This window comes from Callorhinchus milii, unplaced genomic scaffold, assembly GCF_018977255.1.
Source record: "Callorhinchus milii isolate IMCB2004 unplaced genomic scaffold, IMCB_Cmil_1.0 Scaffold24, whole genome shotgun sequence".
Taxonomy (NCBI): domain Eukaryota; kingdom Metazoa; phylum Chordata; class Chondrichthyes; order Chimaeriformes; family Callorhinchidae; genus Callorhinchus; species Callorhinchus milii.
The window spans coordinates 817,218-825,092 of NW_024704765.1; the positions used below are offsets into that span (position 1 = coordinate 817,218).

Sequence of the window (7,875 nt, forward strand, 5' to 3'; positions counted from 1 at the left end):
TGTAAATTGTAAATAGCTGAGGCCCAAGCACTGATCCTTGTGGCACTCCACTAGTCACCTCCTGCCAATTCGAGAATGACCCGTTTATCCCTACTCTCTGTTTTCTACCCGTTAGCTACTCTTCAATCTATGCTAATATGTTCCCATTAAACCCGTGGGCCTTAACCGTGTGCAATAGCCTTTTGTGAGGCACTTTGTCAAATGCCTTTTTAAAATCTAAATATACTACATCTACTGATTCCCCCCTCTCTAACCTGCAGATACATCTTCAAAAAACTCTAAAATATTAGTTAAGCATGACTTCCCTGTTGTAAAGCCATGTTGACTCTGCCTATTCTTGTTATGGTCTTCCAGGAATCCCATAACGACATCTTTAATTAAGGACTCAAGAATTTTCCCTCCCACTGATGTCAGACTAACTGGTCTATAGTTCCCCATCTTTTCTCTCCCACCCTTCTTAAATAGTGGTGTTACGTTTGCAATCTTCCAATCAATGGGAACCGTTCCAGAATTCAGAGAATTTACAGTATATTCTTTGAGACGTCTCGAAGACGTGATAAGGCACGATATCAAATGCAAAGATTTTTGTTATTATTATCATTGTGTCTTTGCTGGTGCGCACTGACCAACTGGAGCAGGGGGCCTGACCAGGGTCAGAGGTGAAGAGATCCCCCAATCCATTCTAACCCTGCAACCACATCAACCCGGCCTTTCCCTTCGCTCAACGAGCACCGACCTGCTTCATCTCCCTTGTCCTACCCAGCCTCCATCAGCGGGTGGGCTTTCAGCTATTCTGCCTCCATTCTCTGGAACTCCATCCCGAGTCCCTCCAACTCGCTCACTCCCTCCCTTTGTTTAAAGGCATCAAAGCATGGGTTGATTGAAGACACTCAGCATGGAGTTCTTAATGGCAAGTCTTGTCTTGACAAAATAATTTTCTCTCCCAAAATGTGAGCTTATACACTTTGGGAGGAATAAAAAGGAGAACAAGTATATGTTGGGGTAAAATATTAAAAGGAATGAAAGAGTAAAGGGCCGGGAGGGTGGTGGTGGGGGGGGGGGGAAGGTAGTTAATGTAGATAACAACAACAACTTGCATTTATATAGCTTCCTTCATGTAAGATAGCGTCCTGGAGTGCTTTAAGTCTTGTAGCTCAGTGGTTAGAGCACTCGCTTTGTAAGCGAGACACCTGGGTTCAATTCCCGGCAGGGCAAAACCTTGGGCAAGTTTCCTTATTCCACACGCCTGATAATAATCTCTCCCAAACAAAAAACAATAATAAATTGGTAATTTTGAATCCACGACTGTTTGTGGGACACTGCTGTGCGTAATTAGCTGCCGCATTTAGCCCACAAATATATGGTCAATTTACTTTACAGCATATTCTGTAAGGCGCTTTGAGATGTCTAGAACATGTAAAAGCGCTATATCAAATGCAAGGATTATTATAATTATTATAAGATATAAATCCTTAAAGGTGGGATGGCAGGTGGACAAAGCTGTCAAAAACACTAATGGTATCTGAGGTTTTATAAATAGGGGTTTCGAATATAACTCCAAATAGGTAATGGTAAACCAGAGTCAATAGGGTGGAAATTATTTCCACTGATCGGTGAGTCAGCAACTAGAGGGCATTAATTTATAGTAAACGAGCAATTGGGGAGGTTAGGAGAAGATTTTTCACACGCAGAGAGCAGTTAGGATATGGAATGGCCTGCCAGGAGCAGTGATTGAGCAGAATCCATATTGGACTTCAAGCGGGACCTGGACAAATAGCTAAAAAAGTCAGCCATAGGAATCTGGGGAAAAGGTAGGTAAATGGGTCTGAGGGATTGCTTTTGGTCGGGCTCAGGATTGCCATCACCACAGTCAAATAACCCAATAGCCAGTTCTCCAGTTGAGTGTGTCAGTCACCCGGGCAGCAGTAGGCGGTTAACGATGCCCGGGAGGGGAAATGGGGGAGAGAGGGGGGGAAGGGGACAGGAACTGTTCAGCAAAGCCTGGAAGTAACCAATCTTGCTGTGTAACCACACCCCCACCACCCCCGGCGTGGCCCAGCCAAGGACAGTGCAGCGTAATAATAATCCTTGCATTTGATATCGCGCCTTATCACATCACGTCTCAAAGCACATCATATGATAGACCATAAAGTGAATTGACTGTGTATTTCTTGGACCTGGGATCCACTCACCTCCTGACAGCCCAGAGTGTAACACAGCCCCTGGTGTGCCAGCTCTCACACACAGACCAGGGCAATTACACACAGAGTGAGGAGGCTCCTTGCTCCATCTCTCTCTCTCTGTCACCTGCTCGGGATTCAGTGCCTTGACCTCTGCCCTGCCTACCCACTGGTGACGCCAGCCGCCTGATAGAAAACCTTTTTTGTTGCTTTTAAAGACAAAAATGTTTTAAACCATCACCATGATTAATAGAGAAAGGGGTTTCTCCCAGTTTCCTGGCCAACAGTTCAGTTGCTACGTGCAAGGATGTGGGTTCAAAGCCCACATTGGGACTTTAGACTCACGCAGTCCAGGCTGACATTCCAATATACTACACGGAGCCTCTGTTCTTTGGATAAGACGTTAAACCAAGGGCCTATGTGTTTTGTTCAGGTGGACATTATTAGAAAAGGGAAGTTTCCCTCGGTGTCCTTTGATAATCACTCCATGGCTGCTTTAGGACGTGGCTGCTTGCAAATTGGTTGCCGCGTTTCACCTACAAAACACACAGTCACTGAACTTTACATTATTCCTGGGAAGCGCTTTGAGACGTCCTTCCAACATGAAAGGCGTTGGATCAATTGCAAGGAATAGTTTTCTAATGACACGTCTACCACCGAGTTTTTCCACAACAATAACAACTTGCATTTATATAGCGCCCTTCACGCTGGGTGACTATAATTACACAGTCTACTATTACACAGGCACTACACTTGACAGCAATTCATTGCAAAGTACTTTGAGATCTTCGATGTTGCCGTGTCCGCCCACATGAAAGCAGATTGTGTTTTTTTAAATCGCCGGGAGTAAAAAAAGTTAAAAAAGAGACAGAAAGTTGACTTGCACGCGCTTGGCCCCAAATAAATGTCAGCAAATTGGTTTTATTTTTACAAACAGCAGCAGCCGTGGTAATAATTATAGTCTTTGTACCGTTCTCTCTGTCATGCTGCGTTTTATCTGTTTCAGAAAGAGAAGCATGTGTAATTAGTTGGAATTGATTGAGGGGTAAGGTTCACTTTGCATATCTCTGGCCCTTTCAGCAGAGCTTCTTTTAACCCCAGTCAATGCGTACTTATGGACAAGAGGTTAGATACATCTCAAGCTCTGAGCTCAGCTCAAAGCCATCCTGCTCACCCAAGAGATCAACCAAGTCAATCTGGGTCGCACCCTCGCCTTGGTTCAAATCCACGCTCATGTCTTGATCTCAGCCTCCTCACCTCCCGTCACCTCGGCTTGAGGGGAATGGAATGTAAGGCTCATTAACATGATCCACACACAGTGAAAACAGAAAGCAAAGCTTGGTACCAGCGCGACTCATTCTGTGAGGTCTGGTGGTGGCACAGGCCGGTCAGTCACACCGAACAGTGAAGGCAGTGCCATGCCATTGGCTGCAGGTTTAGACCTGTGGTGACTGACCTGTTTGGCTAGACAACAACTTACATTTTCTTCGTTGAGTATTTCCTGATTCATGGCACGTTGACTCAATCAAGAAAAACCTAGAAAACACAAGACCAAACGACCACAGACCTACTCAGACTCGGGAGAGTGTTCATTTCAGCCTGTGGGCTCTGTGTTGGCCACCGCAGGTTTAGACGTTTTGTATTGATCGCAGGATTCTCTGGATCACTCTTTAGGATGTGAAAACCAGGCTGGCTTTTACTCCAATGTCATCTCCACGCCTCCCCCCAGCCCGCCCCACATACACACACACACACACACACACTGCCCTTCCCCCCAAACTCCATTCCCCCCTCTCCCCTCCACCCCCCTCACACATACCCACACATCTCCATGACCAGCGAGTGCCAACTGGTATCATGTCCTGAAATGCAGCGTGTCACTGCTCTCAGCAATTTGCAATTGGCAGCTGTAAGGAAAAGGCAGATGTTTCCAGCAAGTCTCACAGCTGTTTGCTGGCTCAGTGAGAGGCAGGGGGGCACAAGCACAAAGCTCATGGAGGTAGATGGCAGCGGGTGGCTGGTGTAAGGACAATCTTGGGATCAGGATACTGGACTCATCTAAATAGCAGCTCCATCTTGTGGGTGGTGGGGATAGAGTGGGGGCTGGGGGGGGCCGGGGGGGGGGGGGGGGTGGGAGGTGCTAGTCAAGTGTACTGGAGGGATTATGGATTAGGCTCAAGGGTCTTCTTCATGATAGAGATGAGAATAATGAGGAGGGGCCCTGAGTATGGAGTCAGTTGAGTTGAGGAGCACAAGACATAATGGGATCCAATGAAACGTCAGGAATCTCTCTTGCTCTCTCACTGAGATATACAAGTAAATTATCGCAGGAGTATAAACAGCTTTAAAATAATTAATTATTCAATTCAGTGTAACTGGATTGCAATTAAAATAATTGATCAGAACAGTTCATTGAATTGATTTGTCCTGTAAGTGACAGTGAATGTTCCCCAGTCTCCGGCACACCAGTCCCTGCTCTAGTGGAGAGGAAAACACCAGGGTCCAGATTTACTCCATTAATGAAGCCTTTCAGAGCATCGAGGATTTGGCATGTTCTTAAATTTTCTAATAATTTTTTTTATTAATATTGGAGCCAGTTTTCTGTAAGCTTCTTCTAAGAGCTGCAGGAAAACAATTTCAAAGCTGCTACTGAATTTGCCAATTTCTAGTCACCGTGAAAAACGTTACTCTTCACATTTACACACCAGGAGGGAGTCTCAAAGCGGGTGAGAAAGGGGAACGAGAGGTGGAAACTTGGCCAAAAAGATACGTTTTGTGAAATGTTACCCGCACAGTCAGAATAATAATGATGATAATCCTTACATTTGATACAGTGCCTCATCATGTCATCAAAACTTCTCAAAGCTCTTCACAGGATTTACGATGAAGTATATTGACAGAGTGTTTACTATAGGTGAACGTGGCAGCCAATTTGCACACATCATGCCACAAAATAAATAATAATCCTTGCATTTGATATAGCGCTTATGACGTTTTCTAGATGTCTCAAAGCACTTCACAGAATACACTCTAAAGCAAATTGAGTGTACATTTTGTGGGCGAAACATGGCAGCCAATTGTGCACAGCAGTATCCCACAACCAGGCGTGGATTGAAGTGACCAAATTATTATCATTTTCTGAGGGATTACTATCCCTGGAAAAGCGATCCGCCAACCGACTAACAATCGAGTTCCTACTTACTGCTGGGGAAACTTGCCCAACATTTCGCCCTGAAGTGAGTGATTTAATTTGGGAAATTGTTGAGTAGGACAATAGGAGAAACTCCTCTCTCTCTTTGAATAGCACCACAGAATTTTTAACATCCACCTGAGCAGCTACAGACAGGGCCTCGGTTTAATATCTCATCTGAACGACACACGTAACCTCTCTACTCCCACAGCACTGCGCTGGTATGTCAGCCTAGACTGTGAGCTAGGATTTGAACCCACAGCCTGGCTCAGTTGTAGCACTCTTGCGTTTGAGCCAGAAGATGATGTAATAAGGCGCCGTAATCAAGGATTATTTTTATAATTACCAACTACATCAAACTGACGATTGAAGCCAAACCCTCGACATGACAGAGAGACGTCTATCGATGGGAAAAGCGCTAGAGAGCCCCAAGAGGAAACGCGAATCTCCAGGTAGATTGTGTCTGTGACGGGGCTGAGGTGGGAGATTTTAAACTCTGTTCATGCACCTGTGACATTAACAGAAACACTCAATGATATGAGAACTGGGCTCAGCACTAGCTGTGTGCGATTTCAATTATAAACTTCTTATTGATATCTTCGTTGACCAGGGTGCCAGTGATTAACTGGAGCCAGACTCTGCTGAGTAGCACTGTGAGCGGGCAGTGCTGGGAGCTGGGTTTAAATCCAGACCAGGCTGTTGGCAGTGAAGTCTCCCGGGATAAATGAGTTTGATCTGACTCTCAGCCAGTTCCTGCTGTAGTTGACCACACAGCTCTGGTCTACTCAGCATTCAAAGCAAGAGCGTTTTTATAGCTCTTTATCCTGTCAGAACATCTCCAAGCACTTCACAGTAATTAATAGCGACTATTTATATATTGTATAGGCTGGTATGTCAGCCATTGAAAGGAATGTGGCAGCTACTTTGCCTACAGCAAGGTCTCACAAGCAGCCTGGAGATGCTTGACTATTTATCTGGTGGATTGTCAGTTAAGACACAGGGAGGGAAACTTACTTCTCCTTTAAAACAGTGTCGCGCACTCCTTAACATCCATCTGAACAGGCACAACAGCAACAACAACAACAACATTACATTTGTATGGCGGCTTTCATGTTGAGAGGACGTCCCAAGGCGCTGGACAGTGTACAGCATTTCAGACCTGAGCTGGGGTGAGGGGGGGAGAAGGGAGGGGAGGGGAAGGAGGATGGCCGATGGCATGGTCGAAGAGCAGGGTTTTGAGGTGGGACTTGAAGGAGGCTAAGGAGAGGCGGAGTGACTGGGGAATGGAATTCCAGAGGTTGGGGGCAGAGTGGCTGAAGGCTCTCCACCAATGGTGGGGCAGGTGGGTCAAGGGACGTGGAGCAGCCAGAGCTGGCTGAGCGGAGGGAACGGGCGGGTTGGTAGGGGGTTAGGAGGTCACAGAGGTAGGGTGGGGCGAGGCCATGGAGGGCTTGGTATGTGAGGACCAGGATCTTGAACTGGATCCTCTGAAGGATAGGGAGCCAATGAAGTTGGGCGAAAATGGGGGAGATGGAGCACAGACAGGGGCCTTGGTTTAGTGTCTCATCTAAAAGACGGCAGCTCTCCTACAACAATAATATTATTAATAATAATCCTTGCATTTGATACAGCGCCTTATCACTACAGTCATTACACCTGACAATAATTACTCGTGAACCATGTTAAGACATTTAGAAAATGCCGTAAAGCTATAAATTCACTTCTTCCATCGCTCACTGTCTGCTGCGGCATTGAGAGAGATGAGATTATAACAGATCCTGGGGCTGGTATGGGGTTAATGGGGTGGGGAAAAAGGGTAAAGTTATTTTTCAAAGTAACCCAGTGTTCTCTTACAGATTGTAAACGGAGAGCTTGAAAATCTCTCCTGGACACAGAGACAGCTGTTCCAAACACTTTGCTTCATTAAGAAAATAATCAATGTTACGTCACTGTGACAATCCAAGACTGTGAATACAGTAGATCTTGATGTTTGGTGCCGTGCTAGTTATCTAAGAGATCACTTGGAGTCCTGCTGTTTGATACAGTCAGACACACAAAATGTCAGTTTTCGTCTGGCTCCTGACTCAACTGTTGTCTTTTCCCCTGTCAGTCCCAACGCCGCTCAGTAATGTGCTGTGACATTATTTCAATGCTCATTACGATGAATGATGGGAGCATTGAGAGGGAAATACCCTGTGCTCCACACCACATGGGGTGTTAGTAAACACTGCATTACAGGCTGGGAAACCAGAGATGATGGTTAGCTCGTTGGCTCGCTGGCTGGATCATGCCTCGACTCTCGGAAACCCATCACCATTGCTTAAAAGTATCCAAACCAAGCTGAGATTTCCAGGCATCCAATCTACACATGGAAATCCCAGAGATAGATTGTTGGGATGGAATGTGCACTCTCTCTCTCCCTGGAGGGCCACATCCTGCTTATCTAATTCCAGACTGTATCGGTCTCTTCAGAGGGGTGTAGGAGAGGAAAGTGCATCCCCCAGT

At 45.9% G+C, this 7,875-nt stretch overlaps 1 non-coding gene across 1 annotated transcript; it reads left to right on the plus strand.

Annotated features, from left to right (window-relative positions):
• Positions 1-1,143: 1,143 nt before the first annotated feature.
• trnat-ugu lies at positions 1,144-1,215 on the plus strand. The gene has a single exon. It is a non-coding gene; the product is annotated as a tRNA-Thr (tRNA).
• The last annotated feature ends 6,660 nt before the right edge of the window (positions 1,216-7,875 follow it).